We start from the raw sequence: 20,069 nt of genomic DNA, 5'->3' as shown, positions 1-20,069 counted from the left end.
CAGTTGAGTGCCCGTGCTTTAAGGGGATGATGCTGGAGGTGTCAGCTAGCAATTTGAGTTTCTTTTTCTGGAGGTTTAGTATTGTATGTTAATAACCTACCTACATCAGAATGGCACTTAGTCCTTGGCAGTAGGGTAGATTGTGGTTAAGGATACAAGCTTTGGACCCTCTATGAGACAGGAATAGTTATGCTTCCTTCATAGGGTGACTGTCAGAAGTAAAAGACAGTAGATGGAATGCTCCCTGTGCTCATGGCCTGCAGAGGAGGCAGAGTGAGACCTGTAGAGTGAGGATGCTCCCCTCAGGACACAGCTTCCATTCCTAGAAACGTCACTGTCTGCCAGGGGTGCCAAGCTATCAGTGGACAGTATTTGCAACAAAGATCTAAAGTGAACAGAGGTGCATAGGGAGCCATGACTTCCTGGAGGTGTCCAGCCACTGAGAAAGTGAAAGTGGATGAGTCTCCCTCCATCCTGTACTTCCCTGAACTAATCGGAATGAACTTGGACAGAATTTGACTCGCACCATCTATTGTGGAGTCTGAATTACAGAGATCAGTTCCTGAAATGCTGGCAGGTGGTAAGGCTTCAGCAGCCCAGCTGGCAGACATGGGGGTGGGTATGGAAACCGGTGCAGGCTCTTGCTCCTTGTCCTCCTGTCTGCAGGAGTCCCCGGCTCTTGGATAAGTGAGGCCCAACCTCACACAGCATCTGGTCTCTTCTTCAGGGAGGGCTCCAGCACCACAGTTCTTAACTTCAAGGTTCATGGCTCCGTGAGGGCTAGCTCCCTCCTCCTGGCTTTTAAAGTTCTCTGGCTCTGAAGGGCAGATCTTTTTCACCTGCTCGCCAAAGGTCACAGCTGTCTCTGGACGGATTAAATTGCTTGAGGCCTAGTAGCCTTATAAATGGAAGTTTGTGGGCTGTAGAGGAAAATGAATGTAAGTAGCTGACCACACATATGCTGCTTCCTCAGCCATGCTTCTCCTGACACTGCCAAACCCAGGCCAGGGCCAAGGGCAGACTGTCTTCTGGAGCCACTGCTGAGTTCCAGGAAGACAGGGCAGAGGAATCTAAGTAAGTTCAGGAGGTCTGTGGCTAATTTATGTTCCACCACAAAGCAGTGTCAGTACGTGACACTGAGAAAATAATGATGCTATTTTGTAGGACCAAGAAGGGGAAACAGACAGTGTTCGTGGACAAGCACTAATGGGGCAGCTGCTGTGGGTGTAAAGCTGAGGGCAACTCAGTGTGCACTGGCAGGCTGGGAACCTTGGGTGGGCAGCACTAGCACATGTCCTCCATTTTTCCATGTGGCTGAGTTCGGCTTCCCGCCTCTGTGGTCCTTTGGGAGAGTGAACTGCTCACCTGTGTTTCCAAAGTCTGCAAGCAAGTGGGGGTGGTCCCAGTCCTGGTGCCATGATGTTGGTCACTTCATTGCTCCTTAGGGTGGGGGTTTGTGAGAACAGGACTCCCTCTGATTCTCCACGACCTGGGGTCAACTTGCATCCTGTATCTGAATTGTTTATTCTTTATAAGCAAATACATTCCACCACGTTTTCACCCTCCCATGAGCCACGCATGCGGAGACAACTGGACACCCAAGTAGAAATGGCCAGGGTCAGCATGTTTGCTGCTTGCCTGAGTGCTGTCACTTCTCAGGCTGTTTGGAAAATCAGAAGCCCATCAAATCCGGGCTTTGGGTGTCCCAGCCTATCCACAAAAGGAGGTCCTTATAATAATGCTCAACCTGCATCTTGGTGTCCAGGTGGGTCCTCTGAGGACTGGCCCAGGCATTTCTGGGGTCCCCTGGTGAAGTATTATAATGCAGTAACTTATCTTCAACAGTGTCAGTCCTCATTGATTAGTGGGTCAGCTCTCTGTCAACACAGTGGTGCGTGACTGGTCTTCTGTGGAAGGCACTTTGCCATCAGCATTAAGGCTCTGAGAGGACAGCATGTGCCCAGCTGCTTCTGTCAGTAGAGCCTCCAGGATCAAGTGTCCCTGACTCAGTGTCCACTTTAGCTGTCACCTAGAACTGTTCCTTCCTGAACAGGAGAGTTTGGAGCTAGTTTGTATGAAGGCATCACAAGAGATCTGTTCTAAAGCAATGGGAAGCCCTTTACCTCGCTGTGGGCCACGTGTCCCTGATGTCCCTCTCAACCTGGACGCTTGCTCAGCTTTGTCTAGTGCCTCCTGCTGCAGGCCAAGCTGACCACCATTTTGGGATTTGAAGGAATTGATGATCTGCCTTGAGTTGTCCAGAGTAGCCTCTAGTCACAGTCCCAACACCACAGCACCAGGTATTTGCCTGCTGTGCTGGTGATGGGGGTGACAGCATTTGAAACATTAGGAGTTCTTTCCTGGACAGCTTTTGCTGCGCTTACTTTTTAAGACATGTCATTGTGTATCTTTTAAACTTCCATCTCAGTGCTGCCCCAGCTGTTAGAGGATATTGCATGTTTTCTCTAAATGATTGGCTCAGGCTCCACCTCCTCCCTTTTTTCTTCTTTTTTGGTGTCTAAAGGCTCCTACCTTTTCCCTTCTTTGAAGCAGTCATGCGGATTTTAACACCACAGTGGGCTCCTGACTCCTCAGACAGGTGCCCAGGCTCACCAGGCTGTGAGGCCACTTTGCCACCTGCATATCAACAACAGATGCTGTCAACCGAGCAGAGAATGACTTCTCTTTTAGAGGAAGGGTATTTATGACTGAAAACAGTGCTAAAAACATGAGAATATCGATGATGGTTTTGAGAGATGCTTGTGCTGATGTCCCTAAACAGCGGCTTCATTCCATCTTTCCCAAAAGACAGATTGCCAACACGAAAGATGAACGATCTTCAGGGGGAAAAACTTATGTCTTTCTGATAGGATGTCTTGATTCCCTCCATAACAACAGGGAGAAGAGAGGTCTGCAAGAAAGGAGAAAGCATAGTAAGTTGAGAATTGGAGGCCGCTGTGGAACCACCTTGGGTGCACTTGATCTAACTTAGAGTAATAAGTTAATTAACATCAGGTGGAAACTCAACTAGCTAAATGTTTTAACCAGTCTCACAAAAACAATTATTCTAAAATTGACAAGAAAATAAAGGCAGTGAAATTCTCATTGACGTCCAAGTACCTAATTTGTTGTGTTTAGAGACAGTTTTGGGGGGTTCTCAAGGACATTTATAAAGGGACAAAGGAAGCTAATTATCTTTCGGGTACTTTTGTGAAGCAGGTACTTTTCAGCTACTGACTTTTGTTAAATGCAGGCCTACGTTGGATCTGATGGCATGTTGCATTTGTGGTTGGCGGAGGAGGAAGTGGAGTTTGCCTTCCTTACAAGCGTGTTTGTATCCATCACCTCAGTTAAAATTAGAACACTTTAACAACCTCCCGCCAAAAAAGGATCCCTGTACTTATGTAGCAGCCATTTCTCAATCCCTCTCTCTGGCACCAGGCCACCACTAGTCTGTTTCTGCTTGAATAGATTGTGTGCTCCGAACATTTTGCATGAATCAAATCACACAATATGTGACCTTTTGTAACTGGCTGTGATAGGTAATCTTGACTGGCAACTTGCCTAGATAGAGAGATACCCAGGAATCAGTAAAGCACATCTCTGGGTGTGTCTTGTGAGGACATTTCCAGATAGGATTGATATGTTAGACAGCCACTGAGGGGAGGAAATCTGTCCTGAATGTTTATGGCACCACCCAATAGGCTGAGGCCCTGGATGGAGTGGAAATGGAAAGAAGAGGAAGTCACTAGCACAGGCTGCTCTCTGTTTTGTCTCTCTGCTTCCTGGCTGCCATGAGACTAGCAGCCTTCTCTCCACCACTCGCTCCCACTCCTATGCTGCTCCACCTCACCTCAGCTACATCAATGCAGCCAGCTGACCTTGGCGCAAAACCTCTGAAACTATGAGCCAGCATGATCTTTCCTCTTGAAGTTGTTTTATCAGGTCTGCCTCAGCCCTGGAAACTGGCTACACACTGGCTTTTCTCTCACTGAGCATTTTCAGCGTTCACCCACATCGTATCATGTCACTACTTCACTCTCTTCTGTGGCTAAACCATGTTGCATGAGATGGCCAGACCATTTTGGTGATCCACTCCCCACCTGATAGACATGTAGGTTGTTTCCACCTTTGGCTATTGTGAATGAGGGTGCTGTGAACATTCGTGTGTGTGTGTGTGTCTTCATCTCTCTTGGGTATGCACCTAGGGGAAGAATTGCTGGTCTGAGATAATTCCATATTGAGCGTCATGAAAAACTTCTAGTTTCAAAGCAGCTACGCCACTGTGCATTCCGGTCAGCAGTGTAGAGGATCTAATTCTCTATACCCTCGCTGTGCATTTTTTCCTGTTTAGTTTAATTATCCTAATGAGTGTGAAGCAACATCTCATTGTACATCAAGCTAAGAATAGTGAGCAGGGTATTTATTCAATATAGGGCATTGATGGGGTTGATAGTGACAGGTGACAGGAGTGGGAGGGCACCTGGGTGTGATTTATTTTTGTCAAAAATAGCATTACTAGATGTAAATGGAATACTGAATATTTTTGGTATACAATTTGATAAAAGTTTGACATGTGTGACCACAATTAAAACAACATTCCATCACCCTCCGTTTCCTTGCTTCTTTGTGTCTCCTTCTCTCCCTCCTTTGCTATCCTCCCTATCTCTAGGCAATCTCTGATCTGTCATCACAACATGCGTTAATTATTATACAGTGTTATGAAAATAAATATAAGGATTATATATATTATATAAGCATAATTTTATAACTTCACAAGCAGAATCATAAAATCCATTTGTTGTCTGGTTTCTCCCAGCATTGGCTTGTTATTGTATACAACATCAGGTCATTACTTTTTTGATTCAGTGGTGTTTCACTGTTTGGCCATACCACAACTTATTCACCAGTTGTGCATTGAGGACTTTTCCATTAATTTTTGGCTATTGCAAATAATGCTGCTGTGAACATTCATCAGAAAGTCTTTGTATGGGACATAGCTCTTATTTCTCTTGGGAAAACATCTAGGAGGGCTTATGTGGTTGGTGGATGTTTAGCATGTTAACAGATTGAAAACTTTTCCATAGTGCCAGCACCATTGTACTTACCTCCAACAGCTGAGAGCATCTCAGTTCTTCACCTTCTTCCTTTTCACATTGGTGCCATTTTCCTTCTGCTTGGAGGACCTCACATTCTTGTATGGGTCAGCTGGTAAGATAAGTTCTTTCTGTGTCTGACAAAGTATTTTAATTTTAACATCCAAGAGATACTGTTGTTATGTATACAGTTTTAAGTTGGGAGTTTCCTCTATTTTAAAGATCTCTATCCACTATCCATGACTTGCATTGTTTCTGACCAGAAATCTGCTGTCATCCTTATTTTTGTTCATATATGTACCATTTCCATATTTTGGTTGAGTTTTAGATATTTTTCTTCATTACTGGCTTTTGATAGCTACCTAGTTTTATGCTTTGGTATAGTTTTCTTCATGTTTCTTGTGGGTTTTGTGTTCTGCCCTTCACAGCTTCCAATTACATAATATATTTGGCTGTTTTAAGTTGTCTCAAAGCTCCCTAATATTATTTTCTAATATTTTCTGTTTCCCCTCAGGTAGTTTGTATTATGTCTTCAGGTTCTCTTGTTTCCCTTCTGCAGTGTCCAGTCCACTGTTAGTGCCATTCCTTTTGTGACATTATAGCCATCATCTCCAAAAGCACCATTTGTGTTAGTTTCACATCTTATAGTTCCCTTCTTACCTTTTTGAAGTATAGAATTCAGTTGTAAAGACTGATTTAATGTCCTTATCTGCTAATCCTACCATCTCTGTCAGCTTTAGGTTGTCTTGATTTTTTTTTACCCCTCTATGTAGTGTTTCATTTCCATGGTAATTTTTTGACCTTTGTTTTTTCTTTTTTACTACTTGTATTAGCTTACATTAGTAGTACAAATATGCTTCATTGTGACAGTTCCATGGGTACTACAGTGTCGTTTGAACAAGGTAACTCCCTCTAACCACCTTTCTCCTCTCCCCTTTTTCCAACAGAATTTTGGTAGGGTTCTTTTGCTATCTTCATATATGTACAGTATATATTCTGTATGCACATATGGCATGTATATTACATACGTATATTGTCCCTAATGTATGTAATGGACTCCAGTCTTCTTCCCCTCCCAGTACCCTTTCCTTTCCCTCTCCTCCCTCCTGCTGGTCCTCCCAAACTGTCCCTATCATTACTGATCAGATGACTTAACGGGAACTTTTACATGACTGGGCCCTAGATATGTTTGTTTTTTTATCAACTTCTGTTCTGGGATGCGGGTTAAGTTACGGGGAAATGGTTTGACCCATTGGATCTTCCTTTTAAGATTCACCAGTGGGAACTGGAGTGGTATTTAGTCTGAGACTAATTAATCCACACCAGTGAGGTAAGGCTGAAAGGGCAGCTTCTGGTGAAAGGCTAATCAGGGACAGAACCTTAATCCTTTAGCTGCAAAGGAAATGCACCCTGCCGGCAAACAGTGAGCTAAGGAGAGGGCCCTGAGCAGAAGACCCCAATGATCTGTGTGTGCACCCCTGACCTGTGGAAATTACGGAGCAAAGTTGTGTGGTTTAAGCCATCAGGTGTATGACAATATGTCACGCAGCAGAAGAGGTAATGCAAAGTGCATTTTCTTGCATCATTTAGAAACTTTAAAAATCAGCCTTACACCTTGCCACTTCTGACTTTATATTGTTCTGTAAGTAGCTTGTTTACAACTTCTGTCATATTCCTTCCACATTTGCTCATGATGCTTCTGCGTGAGTAGTGTGTCGAGTCGGGAACCCTGCACTGCAGCCCTGCCTGTACGGTGAACCCACTCAGCCCTCACTCCATCCTCTGGAAAGAGCCATGGCTGCAGAGTGTCTGGAAAACATCCAGCATCCTGCAAACTACTGAGAAGTGCTCAGCAATAGGGGCTGTTGTCTTGGCACATCCTGTGCCAAACATCACATACATACTCACTCATGTGCAGAGCTCAGTGAGCAGGGAGATGTGCTAGGAAGTCTTAAGATGTGCTTACCAGACTGTCAGCGAGGAAAACTGTCTTGTCTGTGTCTTTAGCCATAGCCTTCAACCTAGTGCTCTGGTGCTGCCTCACTCCTGGCTCTAATCACCTTGCCCAGGTCTGCAAAGGCCAGAAGAAGCCACCACCACTCTTTCTAGTAGACAGGTTCTTTGGAGCACTAGGCATTGTGTTTAGCTGCAAGTGGCGTCTGAGGAGGGGTCAAGTGTCAGTTCTCACAGAAATCGGGCCCACCACTGGACATGCCAGAATTGTGTGTCAACCACCTTCTGTCTCAGGAGTGAACCACACTTTATGTCAGTGCAGCCTGACTCCTTGTGCCAGCTGGGGTGCAAGCAGTGTGTCCCTGTCATATGCTGTCACTTCACCACCAGGCAGTGGCATAAGAGGACCCATGCAAGCCACAGTAGAGCATGGGTGTTGCCCACCCCTGCTTCTTGAGGTTTGTAGGCAAACTCAGGTGGAACTTGGTTTCCTGCTCACACTGTGGTTTGCATAGAGTGAGAAAAAAATGTCAACATTTAGGAGACTATGGTGTTGCCTTTCCTAAATGTATAAAATACTCCAAAGGAAAACTTCTCTTTATTCCCAGCCAGATTGGAATATCTTGTGGAGCATTTTCCTAGTGATTAACATGGCAGATAGAGAATAAGAATGTACTGTGACCTGGAAGGCAGACATTTTTTGGCCAGTATCCCATGCTCCTGAAGTCTCAGTATGTGCTTAGCCTCTTCCACCCTCGCCCCAGGCCAGTTCTGCCTGTGGGTCCCTTCTCAAGGCCCCTGGTCCCCAATCCCATGTCCTGTGTATCACTTTTCTCACCCCTCCCAACAAGTAGAGTTCTCTCTGCCATTGTTTTCTCCACTGCCTGTCCCCTGACCGTGGAAGTAGCCTTTTGTATCCCAGAGCTTAATCTGTTAAAACAGCCATGACCCTGGGGTACAGCTTCACCCAGAGCCTGTTCATGGTGAGGACTCAAACCTGCGAGCAGGCATTGAGCACCTGCTTGTTCCCTTCTCAGGTCGCTAGATCTGGCTGTTTCCTGCTGGGAAGCCCACCTTCCATATATGAAATAAGTGCAATGTCGAAACAGAGTTCACCTTGTAGTTACTCTGAGCACATTTAGTAAGCAGAGATGTGCTTCTTCTCCGTATCTTTCCCCGAAAAGTTCCTGAGGCCCATGGTTTTCCATGCAAGGTCTTGTGTACTTTGTGTTTGAAACTGGGAGTCATTAGATAGGCAACTCAGCACTATTTAAATTTTAATAAACAAAGAGACTGGATTCAATGTGAGCAAATTTGCCTTTATAGTTGGTGAATCTGTATCAGAGTAAAATAAGGATCTGTTTCTATTTTGCATTGAATAGCTTTTAGCCATGGAATTACTGGCAGAGGCGAGAAAGCAAGCACCTTACTTTTGTGGATGCAGCCAAAGAGAAGAACGTAAACTTTGAAAAGTGTGTCATTTACCATTCACAGTCTAATGAAAAACTGAGAGAGGGTAGGAACTCTCCATAAAAATTCTGATATCAGCATTTAGGATACAGCAGGCTAGGGTATACACGCATTTAAGGGATTCACAGCCTCCAGTTTACTGGCACTCTAAATGCTATGAATCTTGTGCTAGCAATCACAATCTTGATTTTATTACCAAAAGGGACCCCCTTATGAGGAATATGTCGGCGCTGTGTGCAGGCCACCGCCTCCCATGCCAACTGAAGAAAGTGGTTCAATTACAGCCCCAGTTGAAGGGGTGCTTGGCTCCCACAAAATGACCGCTCTGTCTGAAAGTGTCAGAAAATGAGGTGCTGGTTGAAGGTGTTTGTGAATAAGCCACAAGTGGGTCGAACACTGTGTTTTCTATGGCCATCAATGGGAATAGAAAAGCAAGCTGAGGCAGCCTCTTGGTGGAGGGTTTGAGGCTAGGGTCGTTGTCATGGTGCTCCAAGCAGAAGGAAGACTGGGCTGGGTTGTGGCTGTGCACTGTGGACAGCATCCTTCTCATCCCATTGGAATGTCACACATCCCTTTGTGACAATGTGCAAGGCAGGTTTGCTGTCCCTCAGACATATGCAAACAGTTCTTTCAAGATGATCTTGAACAGACTGAAAGCAGAGGAAGGAGTGAAATAGTAACCTGTGTTTTGGGTCCTCCTCTGAGGCCTCCATGTGCCTGGGCAGATGTCCCCCGTCACTGCTTCTGGACATGGGTTTCTACTGGAACATTCTGGAAGAGCGGCTCTTCAGTGAGGTGTCCCCTAGCTGTGGAGGGTTTACTAGCCCAGACTGTTCTTGTGACAATACTAAGACCTTGCCCGCCTTTTCACGGTGGCGTTCACACAACTGGTCCACAGGCAGTGGTGAGGAGCTGCTGCACCGGAGCTCAGACCCAGGCATGGTAACAACTGTCCGGTCCCATTGCTCCTCACCAGGACATGGTGGTGGGAGTGAAGACAGTGAACATCCTGTAGGAATGTTCTCGAGCACAATAACCTCCACTACCTATGTGAAATGCTGCCTCTGGAGTGTTTCCCTTGTTAAGGGCAGGCGTGCAGGAGTTAGTGTGCTTGCCATACTTAGAAGCAGGGGCCCCTGAGGAAGAGTACATGGGTCGAGGGCCAGCCAGAAGAGCATTTGTTCCTGGAGCACCATTCCCACCACTGAAGATGCCACTGATGGCCTGTTGAGTCTCAGCAGAAGTTTTCTTGAAAGTGACCCTCTCACTTCAAGACTAGCTGACCACATGTGTGGCCAGTGACAGATGATAGAACCTGAGAATGTGGGGAACTTGTATCTGCCACCAGGAGATTGGTGGCCTTTCAGTACTTAAAAATACTTGAATGATGTTAGCGTTACATTAACTGACATAAATTTTGGGTATAAACTCCTGAAATACATAGGTATGTGGAAGTTATGCATAACTGAGCCAACTAGTGTTTTCCAAATGACTACCTGATATTGCAAATTCTGGGTAGAACTCAAAAAATGCAAGATGGACTATTGGGTTTTAATGTCACTGTGTGGCATTCATTGGTACAGTTTGACAATCATATGGCAGCTGGCCTTTTGGGAACTGCCCTTGTTGAGTCCTGACTTAGGATCAAAGAGAATACCCACAACAGTCTGGACGGGATTTTCTTCATCTGCTTCAGCCAGAATCCTGTGTGGAGACATTGAAGGCAGGAGCAGCTAGGGGAACCCTCCTGCTTCTAATTCAGCCAGCTAGCAGAGAGATTCTCAAAGAAGTACAACAAAAACACTCTTAGCTATTTTCTAAAACACACATTTTTTAAAAAGTTTTCCTGAAACTGTTATTTGTGGTAACATAAAATTGGTTTATAATTATTTCTAGATGAATTACTCAAATATTTAAAAGTTTCTGTTTTAATTTCTAGTAGGGTACTCTCAGTAGGCATAACTTAGATGAAATAGCTCTTTAGGGTCCTCAGTAATGTTGAAGGGTGTGACTAAAAAGCGTGGAAGCCACTGCTCTGAACAGATACGTTGGCCCAGCAGGCCTCGGAACTGGAGCTGCGCCCCAGGCTGAGTTTCTCTATAGTGCTGGTCTCAACCTGAGCCCCAGAGCCCCTGCTCCTCTCACTCCTGTGTCCTTCCTCAGTCTGGAGGGAAGACCTTTAGACTTGTGGCGCTCTGGCCATCCCCTGGATGGTTTGTCAGGAAAGATTTCCCTCCTGTGTACTATGAGCTTTGTTGGGATTTCCTGGTATCTTGGAAGTCGTAATTGTAGGGGAAATTGCTAGCAAGGCTCAGAGGCCACAGCTGAGAAAGGTGGGTTTTGAGCAGCTATTTGGGGTGTATTTGTGGCTCTTGCTTTTGGGTTGATGGCTCTTCTCCTGACTCCTTAACATTTCCTTTTGTATTTATTTTAGTTAACATATAATAGTTGTATGGGGATACATTGCAACATTCACATATGTGCTTACAATATATCATAGATTCACCCCTCCATTTTTGTCCCTCATTCCTCTTCCCCACCTTCTTAGAACAATTTTAACAGGTTTCATGGTTCTTTTTTCATACATGAATACAAAATACATCCACCATCTTCACCCTCCTTCACCCTCCCACTGGTACCCTACCCCCAAGCCAAGACGTGTTTTGCCTTCCTGTCCTTTTTTTTTTTAAAAAAAATATTATATTAGTATATGATAGTTATATGGGGGGGGGTTGTTGTGACATTTCTGTATATGCATGTTTTATACCCTACTTGGTTCATCTCCTTTTTAAGGGGACTTGACAGGTTTCAGGGTTGCATATTCATTCCTGTATAGAAAGTACATCAGCCATGTTCACCTACCTTTACCCTCTTCATTCCCCTCCCCACGCCCCACCTTCGCCTAAATGACCTGTTTTACATTCCTGTCCTTCATTTCCTTTAACCTTTCTGTAGCACAGTTGGCTGGCATCGCAAAGGTGATAACCTCAAAAATGAGTGGGCCGTTGCTTTGAACAGACATGTTACATCACATCCCACCACTCTCTTAAGCTTTGGGAAGTAGCAGAAATGCCATCCTGCTCTGCTTCAGAGGTGAGCTCTCACCACCCAGGACACAGCCTTGATTCCAAACCAGGTGGCAGCTGCACCTGGAAGGTGCAAGGAGCTCAAGTGACAAGTTTCTTGGACATAAAAAAAAAATCAGATCATTAAGATGTAATTAGAGATATTCGATCTTACGTTTTTCTCTTGTGTCCTTCGAAACTTTGAATTCCTCTCCTAAAAGGCTTCAGAGGGTTTGCCTTGGAGAGCTGGGTCTTACACAGCTCTTTGAAATGCATCTGCTGTGGTCTGAATGTGCCCCTGAAGTTCATGTGTTGGAAGTTTAATCCCCAGTGCATCCCTGCTGGGAGGTGGAGCCTGATGAGGGGGCCACACAAGGTCCTCGCCCTTGTTGAGTGGATGGATGTTGGTGTCCAGGAGGGGTGGTTATTGCAGGAGTGGGCCTGTTATACAAGCAAGTTCAGCCCCATCTTATACGCTTCTCTCATGTTCTCTTACCCTTTGCCATGGGAGGATGTAGCACAGAGGCACTTGCCAGGTATTTGCACCAGGCTCTTGGGCTTGCAGCCTCCAGAGCTGTGAGTCCAGTATACTCTGTGGCTTCTAAACTGTCCAGTTGCAAGCATTCTGCTACAGCTGCACAGAGTGGACTGAGAGCACCAGTGCCCTTCAAATGGTTTGTGATGGCATGAACTTCCACCAGGACTCACCTCTGTCCTGCTGACATCCAGAGGAACGGAAGCAGTTGCTCCCATTAACACCAGCCGAGGAGCAGTGGGGGCAGCAGATGCGAGAACCTTGGGGGATGTGCTGGTGCAAACATGCTCCTCTACCAGTCTGCCTTCAATCCCAACACAGGGAAATCCTACTGATTGTATACATCCAGATGATGTTTGAGAGCCATTGGCAGCACCCACTCAGCCTGCACCCATTTCCCTAATAAGCTGAAAAGGTCCCTGCATCTTCTGTACAAGGGCAGGGAAGCTGGCCATGGAAACCCCACACACACTCACCCGTGGAGTCTGCAGGATCCTTGTGCATGACTTCTCCCCGTGATCTTGTATCTTGACCAGTGTGCTGGGGTCAGTGTCAGTTAATTCTGTATGTTGTACAAGGGTGATGTCATTTCAAGTCCTTTTGTGGGACCACTGGGGCAGAAAGGCCAGCAAACCCAGGGAGCATCCACAAGTCTTATGGCATGGTCACTTCCTACTAAGTATGGGGGATCTTCACACTGACCAAATCCTGGGAACTTCTCTTCTGAGCTAGGGCTCCAAAGTGAAACCTGGAGGGAACTTCTCCAAGAAAACCCACTTTGGTAAACCTGGCACAGGTGATACGGCATTCATGGCTGACCTGTGACACCAGTGTCTTATCACCAGTGCCACAGTGTTTCTGCCTGTAGGCCTGGTATTTTTCAATGAATTTGAAATCAGTAGCAGTCCCGTGATCTCAGAGGGTGCATAGCTTTCTAGAAACTCACAAAGTCTCTGTAATCCTGTTTAGAATCACAATGTTAGCAGCTTACATTGTCCTTTGAGTAAGTCTCTAATGCTGGCATGTCAGGTGACTTAAAATCGTCTACCATCCTGCAGGTAAATATTGGAATAATGACCTGTTACAAACAAGCTGTTGGGAAGTGCCACCTACTTGGCACTCAAGTGGGAGAATGAGGCGAACACTGTGGAGTTTAATTCTGAGACTGGAAAGTTTCTACCAAGCCTTCTCTGGGGGAGGTGGTGCAGGGACTTATGAAAGTAACCTGCTTCAGCAGGATAAGCAGGAGTCAGAGTGCAGCCATGAAGGAGCTCCCCGAGTGCGGCATCTTCCTGCCATCCTTCCTCTCCCTACTAGGCAAGGGCAGCACATCTGAGAGGTAAGTTCTGCTCTTTGGTGGGATTCTTTTGCATTGGGATATTGCTGTGGTTCAAGTGTGACCTCAGAGCTTCGTGTGCTGGAAGCTGGGGCTCCATTGTGGAACTGTTAATATGGGCCCTTTATAGAGTTGGGCCTCTCAGGAGGTCATTAGATAATTGGGGTAAGCCTTTGGAAGGGATTGAGCCTCATTTCATGGGACCCCAGCCTCTGGTTTCCTGTCTTGCCAGCCTTGTGATCTCTCCTTGTACACATTCCCTGGCCCTTGTGATGGCATCACCCTGGAGGTCCTCTCAGGGACAAGCTGGTGCTGTTGCCACACTCTCAAAGCTCCAGAACTGTAAGCTAAATAAACCTCTTTTCTTTATAAAGTGCCAAGCCTCTGGGATCTTGTTACAGTAACAGAAAACACGCTAACCAATATCTATCTGGTGTCATAGAGTAGGATAATTAATGTTTAATTTATCTACCTCCCCACTAAGTTGCATGTGGATAGTTGGTTTCTTTGTCATTTATTACAGTCATTAGCTAAACATTTAACTTTTATATTTTACTTAATGTTTAGAATTTGTGTATACAAAAATATCCAAGATAACCAAAATGAGCTTGAAAGGTGCCTACTGCATGAAAGTTTCGCATCTCTGTTCAGGACTAATCCTTTGGGGGAGGGACGCTGAGGTGAGGCTGTATGGAGCTTCTGCTGACCCTGGGAGTCCCTTAGCTCACGTTAGGCTCTGATCCCACTCCGGAGTCAAATAGATCTTCCATCTTGGCTCCCACAGCCGATTTCCAGTGGGTTGGAGGCAGAAGAACAGGTAAAATGTTCTTAGGACTCATATCACTCTTGCGAGCCACACGGGCATTGGGATAGGAAAGGCCACAGTCAAAGGCTCTAGCATGGGCATGGACCAGGAACTGTCTCTGAACCTCAGTCCAGTCCTCTCCTACGAAGAGGAATAGGCCGGGCGATGCTGCTCAGCTGACTGCGGCCTGGCCTGGCCTTGTAGAGGGGGCAGCGCATGGGGACAGGGCCATCTGTGTTGGGTGTCAGAGGTCTGGAGGCCCAGGGAGTGCACGCCCGAGCTCCAGGGCCACACAGGGCCATCCTCACAAATTGCGCCATTGTTGTGACTGGTGTTCTGCTGGCAAGTTCATCTGGATCTCACCCTCGCGTGAAATTGCAGAGCTGCCACTGGAAAGCCGGGGACCTTTGGGGAGTTCCCAGACAGCACAGTCAGAATTGAGTGAAATGCACTGGGCTCTGTTCACTCAGATTTTGGTGAGTAGAAAAAACTCAAGTTTAGTTTCATTGTTTTTACTACCTACTTGTCAGGTAGCTCTAAAAAGAGAAACAAGAAAGAGAAGTGCCATTGTCATTGTGTTCTGATCCTCTCTGAATCTTCTGTAAAAGGAACCCGTGTGGAGTTGGCAGACCGGGTGGCCTTTCCTACCCCTCTTGTCTTCAATCAGCCAAGACCCAAGATGGCAGTGCTCCAAGGGCTTGACCCTTCCCCTGTAACAGGCCCATTGGCCCAGCTCCAGTCTGCCAGTACTCTCAGTGTGGCTTTCACCTTTCTTTTCTTTTTTTAATTTAGCATACATTAATAGCATTAATAGTGGGGTTTCATCCTGATAATTCTACAGATGAACATAGTGTACCTTGAGCAAGTTGGTTTTTACATTTGTAAAGGATTGTAGGAAACAAAGAATAAGGAATGAGACCGAGTATAGCCTGGAGCATGCCCCCACTTCCTGTCTGGCCCTCTGCAGAACGTCATTTATGATGGCCTTTCCACAGGGCTGAACACAGACTGAGGAGTGGTACAGGTTTTCATCTTTGAAAGATGGTGTGGGCATTGTGTGCCTTACGAGGAGTTGTCTAGTGGTCAGGCTGTGCAGAGGCCAGCAGCAGCTCAGCATGGCCCAGGGCTCAGCAGCCCACTTGACTCTGTAGAGGTGTGCAGAGACTCAGTGTGTGCACTAAGCAAATGTGCACTGAGTGCCAACCACATGTCCCAGTGTCGTTGGTACAGCCTGGAAGAAAGGCAAGGCCCCTGTTCTCATGTGCAACTGTGGATGGGTGCAGATGGGATAGGGTATCCTTGGTAGTCCAAGATGAGTTCAAGATTTCTGTGTGTCTTGAAGCCAGCGTGTTTCTCAACAAACATAGGGCCAGGCTACCTGAGACTGAACCCTGGCTAGGTCACTTCACCACTTGGCTGGTGTTTTGTTTTGTTTTGTTTTGGTGGTGGTAAGGTTTGAACTCAGGACTTCATACTCACTAGGCAAGTGCTCTACCACTTGAGCCACACCCCAGCCTTGGAACCTTGGCCTTGTTCTTTCTGCACTGCAGTTGTCATCTGTAAGGGTGACAGTAGACACTGTAGGTTGGGTAAGAGGAGTCCCGAGGAGGCACACTCAACCTATCCTGCTGTGACCTGAGGCTCAGTCATCATCAAGGTGCCTTGTCCCCCACAGTGGTACTGTGTACCCATAAGTTGAGGATGGACACTGCTGTCTGAAATGAACAACTGGAAGGATCTAAAGCCACAAACAAGGAAGCCAGACATGGGTCAAGTCCAGAATCAGTGTTAAACCATGCTCCATTTGTCTCAGATGCTTCTACACGAAAATGTCAGCCTTTGCTTCTAATGGGTGTTGATGCGTTGCTCTTGAGTATTACAAAGTAAAGAGTGTTGGCTTTGCCACTGCCCCTTTCGGCCTTGGAGCCCCTGCAGCAGTGAGAGTCTGTGTGTGGGGGGAGTTGTTCTTAAAGATCCTCTATTAGTGTGGCTTATTGCCTCCTATTTCCTCCCTCCCTCCTTCCTCCTATTCTTCCTCTTTCCCTGTCTCCTTAGCAAATGTTAATGGCCTCATTGGTTCACAAAAAAGCTTTGTAGGACTGTGCTGTCTTCACACTGTTTCTTGTTTTTCTCATATATCATCGCTCCCAGTCAGTGTTCCAGATTTTACTCAATGCTTTTTCCTAGTCATCTAATATTCCAAGGTGTAGCTGTAAAAGTATTTCCAACCATTGTCCTATTTTCCCTCCCTCTCTCACCCAAAACAATATAAGCCTCATAGCCACCCCACAGACAACACTGCACATGCACACACCCCTGTGTTCACTGTAAGTTCTCATGAGCAAGAGAGCATCAACAGCTCCCATCTCCCCACCCTTTCCTCCCCAGGAAAACAGTGTGATAACTTGACAGTGTTGGAGAAGATGCCATATTAGTGTGCCTGCCTGTCCCTGGTCAGGCTGCTTGTTTATGTGGCCACTGGTCTTTCTGGATGTTGGTTCTCTCCCTGAGACTGTGGGAACATCAGGATAAGATCTAGGAACAAAGCCTGGGGCCCTGTCTACACTGCAGGCAGAATTACCTCTAACTCAGCAAGGTCTCCAGGACATACCTCATATCTACTGTGGCTGCAACTTTTCTGGCCTGCACTGCTGTGTCCACCCACTCGTGGCTTCTATCTTGCACACAACCATGGTCCTGGAATAGCCTCTCGCCGTCTTTGTTAGGCTCCAGCATTTGAGGGAAACCACAATCAGTGCTCGAAAGTCCTCTAGGTAGAAGACCTTGAGGCAACAAGTTGAAAATGTTTTCCTCCTCTCTTAGAGTGGGAGGGAAGCACTGGGCAGGTGGCATTCCACAGTCTCCTTCCTATCCTGGAAGTACAGCCAAGGATGTAAAGGTACCCACTGAGCTACTGGAATGGGTGGCCATGCCCACCATGGAGCCAGCTCTGCAAGGAGGGAAGTTGGCAGGTAGTTTACAAGCCTATTTTTTTGCTCAGTGAGCTAGCAAAAACACCAGTTACTTTAACTGGATTGCTTGTTTCTAAATTAAATTAATGAAATTAGATGAACATCTGCATTTCTTCTTGCCGCCCCAGCAGGCTGCCCTCAGAGCCTCAGCCTCTTGGCTATCAGCTGGGACCACGGTGTCCTGAGTGCAGAGTTTGGCTGTGACCTGCAAGGTGGCCAACTCAGATGCAGCCGGCTCTCCATACAAGTATGAAATCACTGAATTAATAGGAAAGCTAGCTGCATTGTCGGATGGCTTGCTAGAAGTCAGTAATTAGAAAACATTTTTCATAGTGGAACCTGAGCTTTAGCTACCCGGAGAAATTGGTTATTTCAAACTACTCCTAGTTGGTTAGTGAAACATTAGTATTAATGACAAATTAATATTAATATCAATATCAGTGTTGAGTGTGTAGCCTTTGGGAAGAAAGGGAAGGCTTTAAGGACCAGATTTAAGTGGCCCCCGCGTGCCTTCCCTTGGCGGCAGCATTTTTCATCTGAAAGCATTTTTTTTTTTAACTCAAAACCTTAGATGTAAAACTCCAATGCTTTGGAAGAGGCGTCAGCATCTGAACTCCAAGTGATGAAGCCTTTATGACTGAAGTAATAGGTTAGGCTCCATCTTCCCAGTGGAGCTTTGGGCAGTCTTTCCTAGCTTGCCAACAGCAGCAGTGGTCTACCTCTGATCCTTTTTCCTTCCAGGCCTGAGTGGGTAGTATGAGCACTGCCAGAGCTGCTTGGACTTGGCTTCTTTTTTTGTTTGACAAGGTTTTCTAGTGATTTGACGACTTTAACCTGAGGTGTCTGAAGCCGTGGCACTGACCTCAGTGGTTCAGAGCTGTCCTTGGAAGGAGTTACCAACCTTCCCCATGTGGGGTTAACTAATAGTGTAATTACAAGGGCCCATCTGGCTCCCTCTGCCCATTGTGTGGGGACTTGGTACAGGCCCTCATCCTGACTCTACATGCGGGCTTCTTCCCAGGCCTCCCCAGCAGAGACAGATAACCCAAGGATGGTTAGGTTCCTGGAGGTGGGGAAGAGGTGTCGTGGCCTTTCCAGTTCTCTTTACTTTGGCCCAAAATACAAGTCCTTGGAGAAACCACCAGTGAGACTTCCCCCCATGTCACCTTCAGTCCTGAGAAGCACTGGGTGGCATCCAAGGCCTCTTGAGTTTTCCCAGCAGGGAAATGTGATACGAGGGCTCCTGCTCCTTGTGTGGACCCTGAGTAAGAGCAGAGTGGAGTGTTGTCAAAGTGCAATGTTACAGCCATGGAGATTCCCTTTGGCTCACCGGTCTGTGACCAGCAGAAATCCCCGAGGGCCAACAATTAATCAGGCTCTGCAAGCCTTTGACTGGAGGCAGTTGCACATGTCACCTCATGCGAAAGTTAGAGCTCAGCTATCCCCAAGAAGAAAAAAGTTTACTTTCACATTATAGGCCATTTACCTTTTCATCAAATGACCCACTCCTTCTGTGGGGAGAAAGATTTAAATTTCACCTGAGTAAGTGAGATACAGAATCATGCACATTTCGAATCATCACTTTGATTGCTATTGAAGAAATAAAGTAATATTGTAACACTGGTTTGTAGAAGATGTCCCCAGTGACAACTGCTGAAGAGGAATGCACTTGCTAAGATCTCCATGTGCAATGGGCACACTGGTACACACTATCCTAAAAGTGGCATGAGCCAGCTTAGTGGCTCAGGAAGAGTGAAGGTCGTTTGTGAAGGTCGTTTGCATGCTCATCTTCTCTGAGCAGATTCATCAGATTAAGTTCAGATTTGGGGAGTTTATTGTGCCATGTCAGCTTGCAAGTCTTGTGATCAGAAGGTATGTGTGTCAAAGTGGCCACACAGAGCCAAGCAGACACGCTGTTTGCTTTAGCATTTCTCTCTTTTCTTCCAGATTTCAGGTAATTATTGCTGTGACGCAAGGGTAAGTGGTTGGCAGGTAGATACTGAGAAGGAGAGCTGGCCTGGCCTCTCACAGGCGCCACCTTCTCTTCCTCCTCCTCCCTCTTGTCACTTTCAACACCAAGGCGAACTTTATGCCATGATTTATGAGCTTTTCTGGTGCCTACACAGATTTCTGGATGGTCTCAGAAATGTCACATACTGCTTCAGAAATGTGTGTGAGTACATTTCATACATTTTACCTTGCAGTTGCAAAAGTCATCTTCAGGATGCCAGTACATTGAGACCCAGGTTTGGCATGAAACAAAGAGGTCATTCTTAGAAGGTAGTTTTAAACCTTTTGGCATGTAACGGATGTATTTTATAATAATAATTATATCCCAACCTATTTCTTACAGTGCCCTTGTTATAAAACATTTCTGCAAACTCATATGCACAGGTAATTGACGCAACTGAAATTCTTGTCACATATTTATTGCACTATCAGCTAAAATTTTTAAGTGACAAGAACCAAAATAATCATTAATTTTTATAGGGCAAGGATCTGGCTTTTTGTCTGACACAAAGCTGTATAAAAAACTGCTTCTGATTTTATGCACATTGTTTTTAGTTAATGATTTTCAGCTGTTTGTTGTTCCTCTGATAGCATGAAAATGTACCATATGCTCAGCCAAAAGACAAATGATTAGCAAATGAAATTCCGGACAGCTGTCTGACTGAGCGCGCTGGGTTGATAGCATTCTGCTATCATAATTAGCTTAAGCTTTGGGTTAATTAACTTTCTACCTGGATATGCATAATAATACCAAACTGCAAAAAAGCAAGAAGCTTTCAGCACATCAACAACACTGCTGCCTTTTTTATTTGGTATTTCAAGAGCAT

The 20,069-nt window shown here is 45.9% G+C and overlaps 1 protein-coding gene across 4 annotated transcripts in view; it reads left to right on the top strand.

The window, feature by feature from the left end:
* Positions 1-20,069, top strand: part of Mgmt (O-6-methylguanine-DNA methyltransferase) — a 248,197-nt gene that overhangs the window by 86,592 nt on the left and 141,536 nt on the right. The window lies entirely within an intron of this gene.

The sequence above is a fragment of the Castor canadensis genome, chromosome 7 (assembly GCF_047511655.1).
Source record: "Castor canadensis chromosome 7, mCasCan1.hap1v2, whole genome shotgun sequence".
Taxonomy (NCBI): Eukaryota; Metazoa; Chordata; class Mammalia; order Rodentia; family Castoridae; genus Castor; species Castor canadensis.
This window is presented reverse-complemented; position numbering and strand designations above follow the sequence as displayed.